This window comes from Pristiophorus japonicus, chromosome 14 (assembly GCF_044704955.1).
Source record: "Pristiophorus japonicus isolate sPriJap1 chromosome 14, sPriJap1.hap1, whole genome shotgun sequence".
In the NCBI taxonomy this organism is placed as follows: Eukaryota; Metazoa; Chordata; class Chondrichthyes; family Pristiophoridae; genus Pristiophorus; species Pristiophorus japonicus.
In genome coordinates, this window is record NC_091990.1 from 71723976 (window position 1) to 71744923 (window position 20948).

The 20948-nt window shown below is 49.7% G+C and overlaps 1 protein-coding gene across 1 annotated transcript in view; it reads right to left on the reverse strand.

Moving 5' to 3' along the window:
- LOC139279606 (carnitine O-palmitoyltransferase 1, liver isoform-like) overlaps nucleotides 1-18465 on the reverse strand; it is a 36937-nt gene extending 18472 nt beyond the window's left edge. Inside the window, exon 1 of the mRNA XM_070898723.1 lies at nucleotides 18394-18465. The gene's annotated coding sequence lies outside the window, so the exon portion shown is untranslated. The remainder of the gene's footprint in view (nucleotides 1-18393) is intronic.
- Between the last annotated feature and the right edge of the window lie 2483 nt (nucleotides 18466-20948).

Sequence of the window (20948 nt, forward strand, 5' to 3'; positions counted from 1 at the left end):
CAAGCCTGGAGGACCTGGATGGGGTGCTGCAAAAAATTCAATGATCTCACACGAGTGGTCAAGGTCGGTGAATACATCTTCAAATGCCATATCCCACCAATTGCACCACTAGCCTCAGCAACTGTGCAATACATCACGAGCCCATCACTCACCCACCACAATCACTATCAATCAGGACAGATACTCAACATTTATAGCGGCACCTCCTCTTCACACTTAACACAGTTGCAAGTCTCACACTCACAGCTTGCACACTGCCAGCTATTCAACCATGGCAGCCACATCACCCAAATAGATTGCTGACACTCACCGACACACATCCCTCTCTTGCAGCATAAGTAGCAACTACTCAATCTCTGAGTGATGCAGTGGAAGCTCAGACTGCTATCGTGCAATGTCAGCTTGTTGCCATGTAGGCTCAGACTGGCTCTGGATTCCAGTGTTCAAAGGGGCTTGCAGGATGTCCCACAAGTCCAGAAATCTGTCCTCTAAAAATTACTAGGATTGCTGAGGCGCTGCCCCATGGAATAGCAGTGGCTGCATGGAGCATAAACCTGCCATCCTCGCTCAGGATAACAGCAGTCGTCCTTCCACCCCAGCCAGTGCCCTTATCCGTCAGCCAGCCCCCCGTGCCAAGGTGGTGCAGTCCACAGCTGGGCCTTCTTGGCCGAGAGCTGCTCGAGGTGGTCTTCCAAGACCATCTGCCTTCTACCAGCTGCGTAGGAGCACTAGGACAGGCAAAGAACATGGAAGACAGGCACTAAGGGAACGCACAAGGGTGATTAGTTTATGTTTGGATGCAATATGGCAGGATTTCATTTATAAATGTGGTCTGGAATGCTTATTTTGTGTTGGCTTTTATTTTTGCATTGTGGCCAAGCGGACGCCGTGATGCTCAGTAACGCACGGTCTGAGGCTGTCGGTCAATGGGGAACTGGGGTTGCATTTACTCGTATTGCACTCGGATGAATTCTTCACGGACAGCCCAGCCAGAAAGGGGCCTTCTACATTGTCTCCTCCCTTCCTCAAGCTCCTGCTCCTCAGTGGCTCATTGTATAGCTGGTGGCAAGGGCTGTGCCCTCATGATGGAGAGGTTGTGCAGCATAGAAACATAGACATAGAAAATAGGTGCAGGAGCAGGCCATTCAGCCCTTCTAGCCTGCACCGCCATTCAATGAGTTCATGGCTGAACATGAAACTTCAGTACCCCCTTCCTGCTTTCTCGCCATACCCCTTGATCCCCCGAGTAGTAAGGACTTCATCTAACTCCCTTTTGAATATATTTAGTGAATTGGCCTCAACTACTTTCTGTGGTAGAGAATTCCACAGGTTCACCACTCTCTGGGTGAAGAAGTTTCTCCTCATCTCGGTCCTAAATGGCTTACCCCTTATCCTCAGACTGTGACCCCTGGTTCTGGACTTCCCCAACATTGGGAACATTCTTTCTGCATCTAACCTGTCTAAACCCGTCAGAATTTTAAACGTTTCTATGAGGTCCCCTCTCATTCTTCTGAACTCCAGTGAATACAAGCCCAGTTGATCCAATCTTTCTTGATAGGTCAGTCCCTCCATCCCGGGAATCAGTCTGGTGAACCTTCGCTGAACTCCCTCAATAGCAAGAATGTCCTTCCTCAAGTTAGGAGACCAAAACTGTACACAATACTCCAGGTGTGGCCTCACCAAGGCCCTGTACAACTGTAGCAACACCTCCCTGCCCCTGTATTCAAATCCCCTCGCTATGAAGGCCAACATGCCATTTGCTTTCTTAACCGCCTGCTGTACCTGCATGCTAACCTTCAATGACTGATGTACCATGACACCCAGGTCTCGTTGCACCTTCCCTTTACCTAATCTGTCACCATTCAGATAATAGTCTGTCTCTCTGTTTTTACCACCAAAGTGGATAACCTCACATTTATCCACATTATACTTCATCTGCCATGCATTTGCCCACTCACCTAACCTATCCAAGTCACTCTGCAGCCTCATAGCATCCTCCTCGCAGCTCACACTGCCACCCAACTTAGTGTCATCCGCAAATTTGGAGATACTACATTTAATCCCCTCGTCTAAATCATTAATGTACAATGTAAACAGCTGGGGCCCCAGCACAGAACCTTGCGGCACTCCACTAGTCACTGCCTGCCATTCTGAAAAGTACCCGTTTACTCCTACTCTTTGCTTCCTGTCTGACAACCAGTTCTCAATCCACGTCAGCACACTACCCCCAATCCCATGTGCTTTAACTTTGCACATTAATCTCTTGTGTGGGACCTTGTCGAAAGCCTTCTGAAAGTCCAAATATACCACATCAACTGGTTCTCCTTTGTCCACTTTACTGGAAACATCCTCAAAAAATTCCAGAAGATTTGTCAAGCATGATTTCCCTTTCACAAATCCATGCTGACTTGGACCTATCATGTCACCATTTTCCAGCATGCAGCAGACCACCACGAATCTTGACACCCACTTTGCCGAGTTCTGCAGGGCTCCTCCAGAGCAGTCCAGACAGCGGAAACGTTGTTTCATCGTGGCAATGATCTACTCGATCACATTTCGTGTGGCAGCATGGCTTTCGTTCTATGTGTGCTGCCCACATGTGTGATGAGCCATGAGCCATGAGATCAGCGAATAGCCTTGGTGCCCGGAAGCCATCCTTTGCTTTGCCCGGGTGGCTCAAATGCAGAATGAAGGCATTATGGGCATTTACCTGCATGATTTGTTGCCTATGGTCACAGCTGGAGGTTGAGGGAGTGGAATCCATTTCGCTGTGGTACCTGTCAGAGTTGAGATCCGGCACCCGCAAAGCTGGATCTTGTCCTCAATCTACCTGTCGCAGGTACACATGTCCATGATAGTATTGGTAGCCGTGACCACCACACGATCATTATAGAGATGAAGACCCATCTTTACACTGATGACATCTTCCATCGTGTTGCGTGGCACTATCACCGGGCTAAATGGGATAGTTTCAGAGCAGATCTAGCAGGTCAAAACTGAGTGTCCATGAGGCACTGTGGGTCAGCTGCAGCAGAATTGTATCTGTAACCTCGTGGCCCGGCATATCCCTCACTCTACCATCTCCATCAAGCAAGGGGATCAACCCTGGTTCAATAAGGAGTGCACAAGTGCATGCCAGGAACAGCACCAAGCGTACCTAAAAATGAGGTGCCAACCTGGGGAAGCTACAGCACTACATGCATGCTAAACAGCGTAGATAGCGAGAAACTGTTCCCTTTGGCAGAAGCGTCGTTAAACCAGAGGGCACAGATTTAAGGTGATTGGCAAAAGAACCAAAAGGAGTTTAAGAAAAAACTTTTTTTCCCGCAGCGAGTAGTTGGGTTCTGGAATGCACTGCCTGAAAGGGTGGTGGAGGCAGACTCAATCTTATCTTTCAAAAGGGAGTTGGATAAGTATCTAAAGGAAATAATTTGCAGGGCTACGGGGAAAGGGCGGGGGAGTGGGACTAGCTCAGAGTGGGCACAGGCTCAACCGGCAGAATGGCCTTCCTCTGTGCTGTAATCATTCTATGATGCTATGAAGCTGTATGTTATAGACAGAGCAAAGTGATCCCACAATCAATGGATGAAATCAAAGCTCTTCAGTCCTGCCACATCCAGTCGTGAATGGTGGTGGACAATTAAACAAACAAGAGGAAGCTCCATGAACATCCCATCCTCAAAGATGGCGGAGCCCAGCACACAAGTGAAAAAGACAAGGCTGAAGAGTTTGTAACCACCTTCAGCCAGAAGTGCTGAATGGATGATCCATCTCAGCCTCCTCCCGAGAACCCCACCATCACGGAAGCCAGTCTTCAGCCAATTCGATTCACTCCACGTGATATCAAGAAAGGCTGAGCACACTGGATATGGGTCCTGACAATATCCCGGCTGTTGTGACGAAGACTGGTGCTCCAGAACTAACCAGCCAAACTCTTCCAGCACAGCTTCAACACTGGCATCTACCCGACAATGTGGACAACTGCTCAGATATGTCCTGTCCACAAAAAGGACAAATCCAATCCGGCCAATTACCGCTCCATCAGTCTACTCTCAATCATTAGCAAAGTGATGGAAGGTGTCGTCGATCGCACTATCAAGCGGCACTTACTCACCAAAAACCTGCTCACCGATGCCCAGTTTGGGTTCCGCCAGGACCACTCGGCTCCAGACCTCATTACAGCTTTGGTCCAAACATGGACAAAAGACCTGAATTCCAGAGGTGAAGTGAGAGGGACAGCCCTTGACATCAAGGCAGCATTTGGCGAGTGTGGCATCAAGGAGCCCCAGTAAAACTGAAGTCAATGAGAATCAGGGGGAAAACTCTCCACTGGCTGGAGTCATACCCAGCATAAAGAAAGATAGTTTTGATTGTTGGCGGTCAATCATCATAGCCCCAGGACATCGCTGCAGTTGTTCCTCAGGGCAGTGTCCTAGGCCCAACCATCTTCAGCTGCTTCATCAATGACCTTCCCTCTATCATAAGGTCAGCAATAGGGATGTTCGCTGATTATTGCAGTGTTCAATTCCATTCATAACTCCTCAGATGAAGAAGCAGTCCATGCCCGCATGCAGCAAGACCTGGGCAACATTCAGAATTGGGCTGATAAGTGGCAAGTAACATTCACGCCACACAAGTGCCAGGCAATGACTATCTCCAACAAGCAAGAGTTTAACCACCGCCCCTCAACATTCAACAGCATTATCATCAATGAATCCCCACCATCAACATCCATTGACCAGAAACTTAACTGGACCAGCCACATAAATAACATGGCAACAAGGGCGGGTCAGAGGCTGGGTATTCTGCGGCAAGTGTCTCACCTTGTGACTCCCCAAAGCCTTTCCACCATCAACAAAGCAAGAGTCAGGAGTGTGATGGAATACTTTCCACTTGCCTGGATGAGTGCAGCTCCAACAACACATAAAAGCTCAACACCATCCAGGTCAAAGCAGCCCGTGTGATTTGCACCCCATCCACCACCTTAAACATTCACTCCCTCCACCACCAGCACACCATGGCTGCAGCGTGTAACATCGACAAGATGCACTGCAGCAACTTGCCAAGGCTTCTTCGACAGCACCTCCCAAACCCGCGACCTCTACCACCTAGAAGAAGGTGGTCAGCAGGCGCATGGAAACACCACCACCTGCAAGTTGCCCTCCAAGTCGCACATCACCCTGACTTGGAAATATATCGCCGTTCCTTCATCGTCACTGGGTCAAAATCCTGCAACTCCCTTCCTATTAACACTGTGGGAACATCGTCACCACATGGACTGCAGCTGTTCAAGGCGGCTTTTACCACCACCTTCTCAAGGGCAATGAGGGATGGGCAATAAATGCTGACCTTCCAGCAGCACCCACAGCCCAGGGACGAATAAAAAAAGGTTCAAGTAGTAATATTGCTCCCTGAGCATCCTGGGTAGATATAGCATCCTGCTGAGAGCCCTAACCCCTCTTCCATGTCTTATGTTCTCCCCCTCCCACTTCCAGCAGCATGCCCTGCTCTGTGTCACCTCTGTTCATTCGCCAAGTCAGGCTGTCTTCCAAGGCAATTCCTACTTGTACACCCATGTCTGTCAGCAAGTGTACTGTGGTGAAGGAAACTCCCTCAGCACATGCCACACCACTCCCTGTAGTCTTTAGCAACTTGAAACAACTATCGAAAGCACCAAAGACTTGTAGAATCATGGCAACAGCCAGTAGAAATCAACCAGCAACTAACCTGCAAGTCGGTGATGATGCCTTTAAATAACACTGGTTGGGGGGGGGGGGGGGGTGGTCCTGCAGTGCGATCTTAAGAAGGGTGCTAGCTGGAGCATTGAGCTCCAAAATAGCAGCGCTGGAGTCAATTCAGGATTTCACGCTGATTGACATCACAATCTGTTTATTCTGCGTACTTCCGGCAGACGGTCACTGCATGTGCTGTAAGTCTCTCACCAACGTGCATCCGGTGCCGCTGCAGACACCATTTTGGACCTCCAAGGGCACTCGTAACGTCCAAAGAAATGGGCACTATAGAGCTTGGTGGTGATGGGGGAAGGTTACTGGACTGACCACAGACCAGAACGCTACACAGGCTGACTGCATTCGTACCGCAACCAGTTACACCCAGTAATCTCACCATACAACCCAGCATACTGAGTAATCCCAGTTGCACCCGGTGCAATCTCACTGTATAATCATATCCCACACCAACCCCTGCCCCTCACTGGCCGGTATTATCACTTCCCGTACGACAGGTATTATCCCCTCCGCCCCCATACACAGGTATTATCCCCCCCCGGTACGACAGGTATTATTCCCCTTTCCCCCCCCCGGTACGACAGGTATTATCCCCTCCCCCTCGGTACGGCAGGTATTATCCCCCTCTCCTCCATACAGCAGGTATTATCCCCCCCACCCCGGTACGACAGGTATTATCCCCTCCCCCCCCCGGTATGACAGGTATTATCCCCTCCCCCCCCCCCGGTATGACAGGTATTATCCCCTCCCCCCCCCCCCGACAGGTATTATCCCCTCCCCTCCCCCCGGTACGACAGGTATTATCCCCTCCCCCCCCCCCGGTACGACAGGTATTATCCCCTCCCCCCCCCGTACGACAGGTATTATCCCCCTCTCCCCCGGTACGGCAGGTATTATCCCCCTCTCCTCCAGTACGGCAGGTATTATCCCTCTCTCCCCCAGTACAGCAGGTATTATCCCCCTCTCCCCCGGTACGGCAGGTATTATCCCCCTCTTCCCCGGTACGGCAGGTATTATTCCCCTCTCCCCCGGTACGGCAGGTATTATCCCTTCCCCCGCCCCGCACATCAGGTATTATCCCCCTCTCCCCCGGTACGACAGGTATTATCCCCTCCCCCGCCCCGCACGGCAGGTATTATCTCCTCCCCCCGTATGGCAGGTATTATCTCCTCCCCCCGTACGACAGGTATTATCTCCTCCCCCCGTATGGCAGGTATTATCCCTATCCCCCGTACGACAGGTATTATCTCCTCCCCCCGTACGACAGGTGTTATCCCCGGCCCTGGGGTAGCACCGCCGGCCCTGGCTCGGAGGGCAGGGCGGGACGAGGCCAGGTGTCCGGAGCCCCCAGGCCCTCCTCCTCCTCCCCTCCTCCCATTTACCCGCTCCGGTCCGCACTCCTGCAGCAAAGCCGGCCGGCTCGCGCGCTGACTGACAGCCGCTGGCACCGCCCACCTTATCAAACATGCAGGAGAGCCCGGGCCTGCAGCCAATAGCAAGCGGAGTTTGGGCGGGGCGTGGGCGGGTCCTCAGCCAGAGTGTCAGTGATTGACAGGTCGCTGTGGGGAGGGGGTCCATTGTGGTGAGTTACTTTTAGAGAATGAATGATTCAGAGAATGGTCACAGCACAGAAGGAGGCCATTCGGCCCGTTGAGCCCGTGCAAGAACACCTCATCGATTCTCACTCCCCTGCTCTTTCCCCAGAACCCTGCACATTTTTTTCCTTCAGGTACTTATCCAATTCCCTTTTGAAAGCGACGATTGAATCTGCCTCCACCACCCTCTCAGGCCGTGCATTCCAGATCCTCACCACTCGTAGTGTAAAGAAGTTTTGCCTCATGTCGCCTTTAGTTCTTCTGCCAATCACCTTAAATCTATGTCCTCTGGTTCTCGACCCTTCTCGGTCTACTCTATCCAGATGCCTCATGATTTTGAACACCTCGATCAAATCTCCTCTCAACCTTCTCTTCTCTAAGAAGAACAACCCCAGCTTCTCCAATCTATCCACGTAACTGAAGTGCCTCATCCCTGGAACCATTCTCTTAAATCTTTTCTGCACCCTCTCGAAGGCCTTCACATCCTTCTTAAAATGGGGTGAAAATAATGAGAATGGCAAATGGAATGTTGGCCTTTATTGCAAGGGGGATGGAGTCTAAAAGTAGGGAGTTCTGCTACAACTGTACTGCGTACAGTTTTTATTGTGTTCCTAACACAGGTGAGACTGCACACAGGGAGGTTAAAGTAACAGTGACCTCAGTCTTTATTAAGACGCTCCAGAGTGAGGTACAGGCCTTAGGGGCCGGCTTATATACAGTGCTCCCAAGAGATGCTGGGATCTCTTGGGACTTCAGGGGATGCGCTCCCTCGTGGTGGAACATGGGAGTTCATGCTTTACAGATACACAACATCACTCCCCCGCAAAGTCAAAGTGAAAACTATTTACAAGGTGAGGCGGTCGGGAGCCTTTCTTTCTCTGGTGGACCGCCTCGGTACAAATGTCTGTTCTGGTATGTTGGCTGTGCCCTCGCTGCGCTGGCGTGTTGTTGGCTCTGCAGGGCTGCTGGGTGAGCCTGGCCTTGCTGGGCTGTTGGGCATCATGGGTTCGATTTCCTGGTCCGGGGTGGTGTCGTTGATCCTTTGGGTGTGTGTTGTGGGCTCGAAAAAGGTGGTGTCTGCTGTGGATTGTTCAGGGCATTCTGTGAACCGCAGCCTCGTTTGGTCCAGGTCCTTTCTGCAAATTTGTCCATTGTCTAGTTTGACGACAAACACCCTATTCTTTAGTTATCACCGTGCCCGCGATCCACTTGGGACTATGTCCATAGTTTAGCACATACACAGGGTCATTCAGATCAATTTCCCGTGACACAGTGGCACGACCATCATTTACATTTTGTTGTTGCCGCCTGCTCTCTACCTGATCATGCAGGTTGGGGTGAACCAGCGAGAGTCTGGTTTGAAGTGTCCTTTTCATGAGTAGCTCAGCCGGGGGCACCCCTGTGAGCGAGTGGGGTCTCGTGCTGTAGCTGAGCAGTACTCAGGACAAGTGGGTTTGGAGTGAGCCTTCTGTGACTCATTTAAGGCTCTGTTTGATTGTTTGTACTGCCCGCTCTGCCTGCCCATTGGAGGCTGGTTTAAACGGGGCCGAAGTGACATGTTTGATCCCATTGCGGGTCATTAATTCTTTAAATTCGGCACTGGTGAAACATGGTCCGTTGTCACTGACCAGTATGTCAGGCAGGCCGTGGGTGGCAAACATGGCCCTCAGGCTTTCAATGGTGGCGGTGCTTCCCGACATTATTTCACATTCAATCTATTTTGAAAAAGCATCCACCACCACCAGGAACATTTTACCTAGAAACGGGCCCACATAGTCGACCTGGATCCTCGACCATGGTCTGGAGGGCCAGGACCACAAACTTAGTGGTGCCTCTCTGGGCGCGTTGCTCAACTGAGCACACACACTGCATTGCCGTACACAGGACTCTAAGTCAGAGTCGATACCGGGCCACCACACGTGGGATCTGGCTATCGCTTTCATCATTACTATACCCGGGTGTGTGCTGTGGAGATCCGAGATGAACCCTGCCCTTTTTGGGTAGCACTACGCGACAGGCAATCTGCCTGAATGGACAGCTCGTCCTTTCGCTGCTGGAATGACTTGATTAGCTCTTGCATTTCAACGGGGATGTTGGCCCAGCTCCCATGCAGTACACAGTTTTTTACTAGGGACAGCAGAGGATCTTGGCCCAATGTACACAGCTCCTCATACGACTTATACGACTTATCTGTGGGTTTCACTGGAGCCAGAAGATTCTTCATGAGGCTATAGGTCGGATCCCCGCAGACCGTGAGGAGGACCACTCTCCTTTTTGCAGCACTTCCTTCTCCGTCCAGCTACAAAACTACAAAGTACTGGTCTAGCCGTTCGACATAGGCTTCACAGTCCTCACCCTCCGAGAACTTCTCCAGGATGCCCACAGTTTGCTGCATCTTTGCGTTGGATTCGCATACTCGTCACCAGTTATTGTGTTCCTAACACAGATGAGACTGCACACAGGGAGGTTAAAGTAACAGTGACCCCAGTCTTTATTAAGACACTCCAGAGTGAAGAACAGGCCTTAGGGGCCGGCTTATATACAATGCTCCCAAGGGATGCTAGGAACACATTGGGACTTCAGGGGATGCGCTCCCTGGTGGCGGAACATGGGAGTGCATGCTTTACAGATACACAACAGTTTTGGTCTCCGTATTTAAGGAGGCTAGGTGAGGAGTGTCTCCCACAAGTTCACCCCCTGTGGTCAAGGTGTACATTTCTCAGGTGTATACAGTGTACAGTGTTGTTACATAAAGGTTACAGTTATGTGAGGGTTACATACATGACATCACCTCCCCCCAATGTCTTTGGGTCAAAGATTGAGTCTTCCAGGCGGTCGACGCTCTCTCATGGAGCGCCGCAGTTGGGGCTCTGGTTGTTGAGTCTTGGCATGCGTCTTTGTCACTTGCGGTGATTCCGGCTCGTCCGAGCTGGCCACAGGGACTGTGCATGCTGCTGACGGTTCTTGTTGCTCGTCCTCTGGCAGTGGTGTGGGCAGCATCTCATGCTGTTCCTCAGATTCCTGAGTGTCCATGCTGAACTTTTTTTTTACTTGGTCCAGATGCTTGTGGCATATCTGCCCATTGTTGAGTCTGACCACTATGACCCTATTCCCCTCTTTACCAATTACAGTACACTCGAGCTGCTTGGGCCCCACAGCGTGATTAAGAACAAATACAGGGTCATCGATTTCTATCCATCTCCCCTTTGAGTTATGGTCGTGACACTCATTTTGGGACTGGCGCTTGTCCTCAACAATGTCTGACAGTACTGGGTGAATGAGGGACAGCCGAGTTTTAAGTGTACGTTTCATGAGTAGTTCCTGGTGGGACTTCCGTGAGCGAGAGCGGTCGGGACCTGTAGGCCAACAGGAGGCGCGATAGACGGTATTGAAGGGAGGGTCCTTGAATCCGGAGCATGCCTTGCTTTATGATTTGGACCACACGTTCCACCTGGCCATTGGAAGCCGGCTTGAACGCCGCTGTCCTGACATGTTTGGTGCCATTACCCGACATGAACTCCCAGAATTCATAGCTAGTGAAACACGGGCCGTTGTCCCTAACTAGGATGTCCGGCAAGCCGTGGATCGCAAAGACCGCTCGCAGACTCTCCACTGTGGTGCACAAATTCAATATGATGCACTCGATCCATTTCGAGTACGCGTCAACAACAATGAGAAACATTTTTCCCATGAACAGGCCCGCGTAGTCTACGTGAATATGTGACCATTGCCTGGTGGGCCAGGGCCACGGGCTGAGTGGGGCCTCCCTGGGGGCATTGCCCAGCTGGGCACACGTCGTGCACCTGCGAACACAGTGTTCCAGGTCTGTATCAATTCCCGGCCACCATACATGTGACCGGGCAATGGCCTTCATCAACACAATGCCTGGGTGCTCGCTGTGGAGTTCCCTGATGAATGCTTCCCTTCCCTTCTGGGGCATGACTGCTCAGCTGCCCCATAGTAGGCAGTCGGCTTGGATGGAGAGTTCATCCATCCGTCTGTGGAACGGTCTGACCTCTTCAGGGCATGCTCCATGTGCGGGCGCCCAATCCCCAGAGATAGGAGGGGATCTCTGTTTGTCCAGGTTTTGATCTGGTGGCTGTGAAGGAGGAGTCTGCGCTGTCAAAGGCACCGACAGCCATGACCATCTCCGCACTTTGCTCCGCTGCCCCCTCTGTGGTGGCCAGTGGAAGCCTGCTGAGCGTGTCAGCGCAGTTTTCGGTGCCTGGCCGGTGCTGTATGGTGTAATCATACGCAGCCAGCGTGAGAGCCCATCACTGTATGTGAGCTGACGCATTGGCATTGACCGCTTTGCTGTCGGACAACAGGGATGTTAACGGCTTGTGGTCCATTTCTAACTCGAACCTTCTGCCAAAAAGATACTGGTGCATCTTTTTCACCCCGTAGACACATGCGAGTGCCTCCTTTTCAACCATCCCATACCCCCTTTCTGCTTGGGAGAGCGACCTGGAGGCATAAGCCACAGGTTGGAGTTGGCCCCCAACCCCATAGGATGATGCATCGCATGTCAAAACCAATTTCTTACAGGGGTCATACAGGATCAGTATCTTATTCGAACAAAGCGCGATTGAAAGCCTGTTCCTGACAGTCCCCCCAAAACCAATCGCAACCCTTACGTAGGAGCACGTGTAGCGGCTCCAACAATGTACTTAAGTTCAGCAGAAAGTTCCCGAAATAGATCAATAGTCCCAGAAATGAACGCAACTCTGATGTGTTGCCGGGCCTGGGCGCGCGACGGATCGTCTCCGTTTTGGATTCGGTAGGCCGGATCCCGTTTGCGGCAACCCTCCTGCCCAAAAACTCGACCTCTGGGGCCAAAAACACACATTTAGACTTCTTTAGTCGCAGGCCTACCCGGTCCAGTCAGCGTAGCACCTCCTCCAGGTTGTGTTCCTCGGTGTCTCGACCTGTGATAAGGATGTCGTCCTGAAATACGATTGTTCCGGGGATGGATTTGAGCAGGCTTTCCATATTCCTCTGAAAGATAGCGGCTGCTGAACGAATGCCAAATGGACACCTGTTGTAGACAAACAGCCCTTTGTGCGTGGTGATGGTGGTCAGTAGCTTGGATTCTTCGGCCAGTTCCTGGGTCATGTAGGCCGAAGTGAGGTCCAACTTGGTGAACAGCTTGCCGCCTGCCACCATGGCAAAATGATCCTCCGTTCTCGGAAGCGGTTATTGGTCCTGAAGGGACACTCGGTTGATGGTGGCCTTGTAGTCACCACAGATCCTGACCGAGCCATCTGTTTTTAGAACAGGGACGATGGGGCTTGCTCAGTCGCTGAATTCAACAGGCGAAATTATGCCCTCTCTTAGCAACCTGTCCAACTCACTCTCAATTTTCTCCCGCACCACATACGGCACAGCTCTGGCTTTGTGGTGCACTGGTCTGGCGTCCAGGGTGATGCGGTGCCTTTGAAAGTCCCGACGCCAGGTTGAAATAATGACTCGAACTTTTGTAGGACCTGTGAGCATGAACTTCGCTCCACAGATGAAATGGCGTGCACATCCCCCCATTTCCAGTTCATCGCAGCTAGCCAGCTCCTCCCCAAAAGCGCGGGACCATTTCCCGGGACAATCCAGAGTGGCAGCCGGTTCTGAGATCCATTATGTGTGATCACCAACATTGCACTGCCTAGCACTTGGAAGATCTCTTTGATGTACATCCGTAATTGCATGTCAATGCATTCTAGTTTGGGTCTGCTAGCTCTGAGTGGCCACAGTTTCTCGAATTGTTGGACACTCATAAGTGACTGGCTGGCTCCTGTGTCCAACTCCATGCGTACCGGGATGCCGTTTAACAGTACTCTCATCATCATAGGTGGCGTTCTTGTGTATGAGCTGTGGATGTTTGCCACCTGAACCCGCTGAACTTCAGCGTCCATTGCTGTGTCCCAGGCATACCCCTGCCTTGCAGACCCCTTTTGTGGTTCATCCACTTCATAAACCAGCCTCGCTGTGGGCTTCCTGCACATCCTGGCTAAATGTCCACTCAAGTTACAATTTCTGCAGATGAATTATTGAAACCGGCAGATCTTCGCAGCATGTTTGCCCCCGCACCTCCAGCATGAGCTGAGATTGTTGTGAACAAAAGAGCTGTTACCAGGCATTCCTCTCTGATTGTCTCTTTGATTACTCTTGAGCACTCTGTTTGTGGGTGTTAATGGTCCCATCCCGGGACGTACTGTCCCTTGTGATGGTGTAAATGTCCGTTCAACCTCCCATTGTCTCTGTTGAGGACCCACTCTAGAGTCTGTTACTGCCTGGGTGGTGTCGAATTGCCCTGACCTGCCTGCGGGGTTCTGAGTCGCGTTTGCCATGTTAACTCCCTGCTCCATCACCACATTGGGAGCAGAGTTGCGCGCTATTATGAGCTTGGTTTCCTCCTCTCCCGCCATGAAGGTTTGAGCCATCAACGTCGCTGCTTCCGAGGTCAAGTCCTTGGTCTCAATTAGCTTCCTAAAAATCCCGGCATGACCAATGCCCTCAATGAAGAAATCCCGTAACATCTCCCCCCTGCAGACGTCTGTGAACTTACAGAGGCTGGCCAAGCGCCGAAGGTCCGCAACGAAGTCCGGTATACTCTGCCCTTCCCGATGTCGGTGCGTATAGAATTGGTGTCAGGCCATGTGTATATTACTCGCCGGTTTGAGGTGCTCACCGATCAGTTTGCTGAGCTCCTTGAAGGTCTTGACCGCCGGCTTCTCGGGTGCGAGCAGGTCTTTCATCAGTGCGTACGTCTTAGGTCCACAGCTGGTCAGTAGATGCGCCCTCCACTTGCCAGCCGCTGCCGCTCCCAGCCAGTCCTTTGTGACAAAGCTCTGCTGGAGCCTCTCAACGAACTCATCCCAGTCCTCACCAACACAGTACCGTTCCTCTGTGCTACCGGTGGCCATTCTCTTGAGTCGTTGATTCCCGTTTCTCATCGCCAAATATTGTGTCCTTACACACTACAGCAAATCAACACGAGGCACATACTGAAGATAAGGTCACTCTGTGACCTGTACCTTTATTCATAGGACTAAGAAGTGATGACCCTGCGTGGGACCTCCCTTTATATACCTGGATGACCAGGTGAGGAGTGTCTCCCACAAGTTCACCCCCTGTGGTCAAGGTGTTCATTTCTCAGGTGTATACAGTGTACAGTATTGTTACATAAAGGTTACAGTTATGTGAGGGTTACAAACATGACAGAGGTAGTTCAAAGAAGGTTCACTAGGTTGATTCCTGAGATGAAGGCTCATTACTTATGAAGAAAGGTTGAACAGGTTGGGCCTGTACTCATTGGAGTTTAGAAGAATGAGAGGTGATCTTATTGAAATGTATAAGATTCTGAGGGGGCAGAACAGGGTAGATGCAGAGAGGATGTTTCCCCTCGTGGGGGAATCTAGAACTGGGGGCATAGTTTCAGAATAAGGGATCGCCCATTTAAAACGGAGATGAAGATTTTTTTCTCTCAGAGGGTTGTGAATCTTTGGAATTCTCTACCCCAGAGAGCTGTGGAGGCTGGGTCATTGAATATATTTAAGGTAGAGATAGACAGATTTCTGAATGATAGGGGAGTCAAGGGTTATGGGGAGCAGGCAGGGAAGTGGAGTTGAGACCAAGATCAGATCAGGCATGATCTTATTGAATGGCGGAGCAGGCTTGAGGGGCCAAATGGCCTACTCCTGCTCCTATTTCTTATATAAAAGCTAGTGGACAGGTACAAATTGTTGTGTATCTGTAAAGCATGCACTCCCAAGGGGGCATAACCAGGGAGTGCATCCCCTGAAGTCCCAAGGCATCCCAGCATCCCTTGGGAGCACTGTATATAAGCCGGCCCCTAAGGCCTGTTCCTCACTCTGGAGTGTCTTAATAAAGACTGAGGTCACTGTTACTTTAACTTCTCTGTGTGCAGTCCCATCTGTGTTAGGAACACAACACAAACAAATTAAAAAGGCTAATGGAATGTTGGCCTTTATCTCAAGCATGCTTGAGTACATAATGGGTGGAAGTTATGTTATAGCTATACAGAGTTCTGGTTAGACTGCATTCAGTTCTGGGCACCGCACCTCAGGAAGGATATATTAGACTTGGAGGGGTTGCAACGCAGACTCACAAGAATGCTAGCAGGGCTAAAACAATTAAATTATGAGAACAGGTTGCAGAGACTAGGCTTGTATCCCCTTGAATATAGAAGATTAAGGGATGATGTAATGAGGTGTTGAAGATGATCAAAGCGTTGATAGGGAAGATAGAGAGAAACTATTTGCTCTGGTCAGAAAGTCCAGAACAAGGGGGCATAACCTTAAAATTAGAGCTCAACCATTCGGGGTGATGTCAGGAAGCACTTTATCACACAAAGGGTAGTTAGAGTCTGGAACTCTATCCCTCTAAAAGCTGTTGAGGCCAGGGGCCAATTGAAAATTACAAAACTGCGATAGATAGATTTGTGTTGGGGAAGGGTATTAAGCGTTATGAAACTATGGCAAGTAGATGGAGTTAACACACAGATCAGTCATGAGCTAATTGAATGGCAGAACAGGCTCGAGGGGCTGGATGGCCGATTCCCATTCCTATGTTCCCATGCAAGCCTTTCTTTCTTTCCTCTTTCATTCTCCCCATCTACTGCTCTACCTCTGAAAGTAATAACTTTCATTTATACAGTGCATTTCATGACCTCAGGATGTCCCAAAGCGCTTCACAGGCAATGAAGAACTTTTGAAGTGTAGTCACTGTTGTAACGTTGGGAAACGCAGCAACCAAACTCCGCACAGCAAACTCCCACAAACTTCAATGAAATAATGATAATTTTTTTGCTCTCTAAACTCCTTTTGCTCTCCAAGGTCCTTAAGCATGCCATCATCACCCAGCTCTGTACTCTCCTCTCCCCTTACTCACTGTTCAAAGCCCTTCAGGCTGGTTTCCCCCCTGGCCAAACCACCAAGACAGTCCATGTCAGAGTCACCGTTCTCTTGTGACTGCGACTCTGGAGTTCTATCTCTCCTTTTCCTCCTCGAGCTTTGCATGATGTTTGACAATGCTCGACTGAACCATCCTCCTCACAGTCTTCCCTTTGTGACACAGCCCGCCGCTGGTCCCATCCCTACCTTTCCCAAGACATCTAGCACATTTTGTGCAATGGTATCCCCTCCCACCCCACACCTCAGGTATACCCTATGGTCCATCCTTGGTCCCTTCTTCATCAGCAACATAATGCGGGGGGGGAGGGGGGATGGGGGGGCGAAGGGGATTAGCAATACCATTAATGGGCAGGATGTCAGCAACATAATGCGGGGGAGGGGGGGTTCAGGGGATTAGCGATACCATTAATGGGCAGGGTGTCAGCAAAATAACGCGGGGGGGCAGGGGATTAGCGATACCATTGATGGGCAGAGGGGGGTCAGCAACATAATGCGGGGGGGCAGGGGATTAGCGATACCATTGATGGGCAGGGTGTCAGCAACATAATGCAGGGGCGGGGGGTGGGGGGGGGAGCAGGGGATTAGCGATACCATTGATAGGCAGGGGGCAAGCTTTCATATGTAGAAATGACAGTACTCAACTCAGCATCACTGCCCCACCTTTGATTCCACAAACACCACTGCTGTCTTTCCGATATCAAGTCTTGAACAAGCAAAAACATTTCCCAATGTAACACCATAATGAACAAAAACATCCAATTTGTCTCCAGTTAAAACCTCCACACTCTGCCTTTTTTTTCAAACCCATCTCCTTGCACAGGTTGACCTCTGAAGTGTGCAACCTCAGTACTTAGCTAACTCTGAGCTGACCTTCCAATGGCACATCCTAGTTTTCATCGAGACTACTTATTTTCACCTCTTCTCTACCTCTTCTGGGTCCCTCATCAACACCTGTGTCTCCTGCAGACTTGTTTACTCCAATGCGCTGATTGGTGGCCTCCTGCGTTCCACCCTTCATAAATGGAACCCATCCAAAACTCCTCCCAGATCCTAGGCTACATAATGTCTCACTTCCCTGTAACCCTGATCCTCACCACTCTCCATTGACTCCCCATTAGAGGGTTCTTATTGACTGTTAAATCCAAGAGCTATAATTGACTGTAATAGCGGAGATTTTTTATTGATTGTAATATTTGAGAGCTATTATTGACTGTAAAATCTTACAATGAACTGAGTTAATATTGATTGTTACATCTGGAGATATTGCTGACTGTAATATCTGGGTTATTATTGATTTTAACATCACAGAGATATTACTGATATTAATAACCAGGAAATATGGCTAACTGTAATATCCAAGAATTATTATTGATTGTAAGACCTCAAGAGTTATTTTTAAAGCCCTATCCCCAGGTTCTCACAGAAAAGCCTACTGTGCCATCCTTGGGGTTGACAGAGACATCTACCCTCAGTCCCTCTTCTGATTGACCTGGAGTCCTATGCTCAAAGACCTCTCAGACATAACTAGTGGCCTACCCTCAGGGCATCAGCCATGCCTATCATCAGAGTGCTAGATTCCAAGCGTTGTGGTCAAACATCATTTGGGTGTAAGGGGCACAAGGACATCCAGGCTGGTTGGACTCCCTGTCACCTCCTTGCTGATGGCATTGACCACATTTGTTGTCTAACCGCAGACACAAGGCCGTTGGCCAATGTCTGAATAGCACCAGAAAAGGACGAGAGCCAAGCCGCAGATACACCGCTTGGTTAGATCTGAACTGCTGGCCTCAGTTAGTGTCCATCCCCCAATAATACCAACAGCACTCGCTGTGTGAAGTCTGAAACTGAAAACATTGAGCGCAATCAAATCAAAGCTCGCAACAACAATTCTTTGAACCCTGTTATTTTTAAGACAGGCCCCGATGGCGGGGCTGAAGGGTTTAAGTTTCTGCAGGCCCCGTGTGTGAGAGCCTGGAATGGATTAACGGAGGAAACCAGCCAAAAGATGTGCCCCCATCTTGAAAACAATGATTGTAATTTCATATCGTTCAAATTGTACTTTGCCACATTACACCTATTTTTAAATTAGGATAAAATAATTAGGACTCACAATGTCATAAATACCTGGTCAAAAGCTCGATGGTGGATGAAAAAGAAACTGCTTATAATTGACAAACAGTTCCCAAGACAACCAGTGCCCTGTAGAACTGGCCTGGTGTTGTACAATAAATGTAGCTGCCAGGGGCACCTGTTAACTACAGTGTCCCAGATTCCTCACAGCACTGCACTATCAGCTGGCAAACACAAAATGTGGAATGACACCAATCCGGGCTGGATTTCTTACAGGATTTTCTTTGAGCTTAATTTTTTGACCCCCATAAGATAAAAAACCGTTTCCATGTTGGTGCTGATAGAGGCGAAACAGAGTAATCAGGAGTCTCCTGAATCTCTGTGGCTCATTTCATCACAATCAGGATTAGAGGCGTGACCTGGTGAGCCGTAATCCAGGTGTTTGTATAAACCAACACAGCCTCCTGTCTGTAATAGATATTCTCTATCCTCTGTTTCAGTGGAGGAGTTAACCCTTTTATTTAAAACAGGTCAATGCCTCTGTTAAAAGTGGACTGAGGAAAGATCTATGAATGTGAGCAGTTTGCCTGCTTTATCGGCAGCAGTAATACCGAGGTCAGTCTGCTGCTATGAATTTACACCAGTAAAAATAAACTGTAATCACCTTGTAACCAGATGTCTATCCAGAGGTGTAATTGGTCACATAGCAACTTCACCACATTTGTCATCATGTCTGTTGGTCTCACAGTCTCTGGGGATGGTTCCTGTTGGTCTCAGTCTCTGGGGATGGTTCCTGTTGGACACACAGTCTCTGTGGATGGTTCCTGTTGGTCTCACAGTCTCTGGGGATGGTTCCTGTTGTTCTCAGTCTCTGGGGATGGTTCCTGCTAGATACACGGTCTCTGGGGATGGTTCCTGTTGGTCTCACAGTCTCTGGGGATGGTTCCTGTTGGACACACAGTCTCTGGGGATGGTTCCTGTTGAACACACAGTCTCTGGGGATGGTCCCTGTTGGACACACAGTCTCTGGGGATGGTCCCTGTTGGTCTCAGTCTCTGGGGATGGTTCCTATTGGATACACAGTCTCTGGGGATAGTTCCTGTTGGTTTCACAGTCTCTGGGGATGGTTCCTGTTGGACACACAGTCTCTGGGGATGGTTCCTGTTGGACACACAGTCTCTGGGGATGCTCCCTGTTGGTCTCAGTCTCTGGGGATGGTTCCTGTTGGTCTCACAGTCTCTGGGGATGGTTCCTGTTGGTCTCACAGTCTCTGGGGATGGTTCCTATTAGACACACAGTCTCTGGGGATGGTTCCTGTTGGACACACAGTCTCTGGAGATGGTCTCTGTTGGTCTCAGTCTCTGGGGATGGTCTCTGTTGATCTCACAGTCTCTGGGGATGCTCCCTGTTGGATACACAGTCTCTGGGGATGGTTCCTGTTGGACACACAGTCTCTGTGGATGGTTCCTGTTGGTCTCACAGTCTCTGGAGATGGTCTCTGTTGGTCTCACAGTCTGTGCCTTCAATGGAAATAAAAATGGGGTGAGATGTGAAAGAGCTGTTTGCTCACTATCACCCATTTTACACTATTGCACACAGCCAATATCTACCCCAATATATCCATGGTGTTATGAGGTCAGCAATTCTGATGTTACAAGCAGACAGCAACTCCATCACTTGGGAATTGTAGTTCTCTTTTGGCCTCCAAAGAGATGATTACAATAGTTATCTGCTCAGTTCTCTGAAGTAAATAATTTGGTTTTGTCAATATGAAAGTAGTTATTGTATTGCTGGCTGGAATAAAAGCCATCTGCATTTGCTAAACTCTGCCCCAGGGAGCTTAATGTTTCTTCAAACACAGGAGCATATTAAAAATTCATTCTTGGCGTATGGCTGGCTTTTGTTGCCCATCCCTGTTTGCCCTGAGAAGGTGATGGTGAACCATCTACATGAACCGCTGAGGTCCGTGTGCAGAAGCTACTCCCACAGTGCTGTTAGGGTCGTGCAGTTCTTTTTATTCTTTATAGCAGTTTGATACAACTGAGTGGCTTGCAAGACCACTTCAGAGGGCAGTTCAGAGTCAACCACATTGGTGTGGGGCTGGAGTCACTTATAGGCCACATCGAGTAAGAAAGAAAGACTTGCATTTATATAGCACCTTTCATGACTACCAGATGTCTCAAAGTGCTTTATAGCCAATGAAATACCTTTGGAATGTAGTCACTGTTGTAATGTAGGAAACACAGCAGCCAATTTGCACGCAGCAAACTCCCACAAACAACAATGTGATATGACCAGATAATCTGTTTTAGTGATGTTGATTGAGGGATAAATATTGGAAAGGACACCAGGGATAATTCTCCTGCTCTTGTTCGAAATAGTACCATGGGATCTTTTACGTCCACCTGAGAGAGCAGACGGGGCCTCGGTTTAAACAATTTCTCCTCCAACAGTGCAGCACTACCTCAGCACTGCACTGGAGTGAGAGCCTAGATTTATGTGCTCAAGTCCCTGGAGTTGGACTTGAACCCACAACCTTCTGACTCAGAGGCAAGTGTGCTACATCATCATCATAGGCAGTCCCTTGAAATCAAGGAAGACTTGCTTCC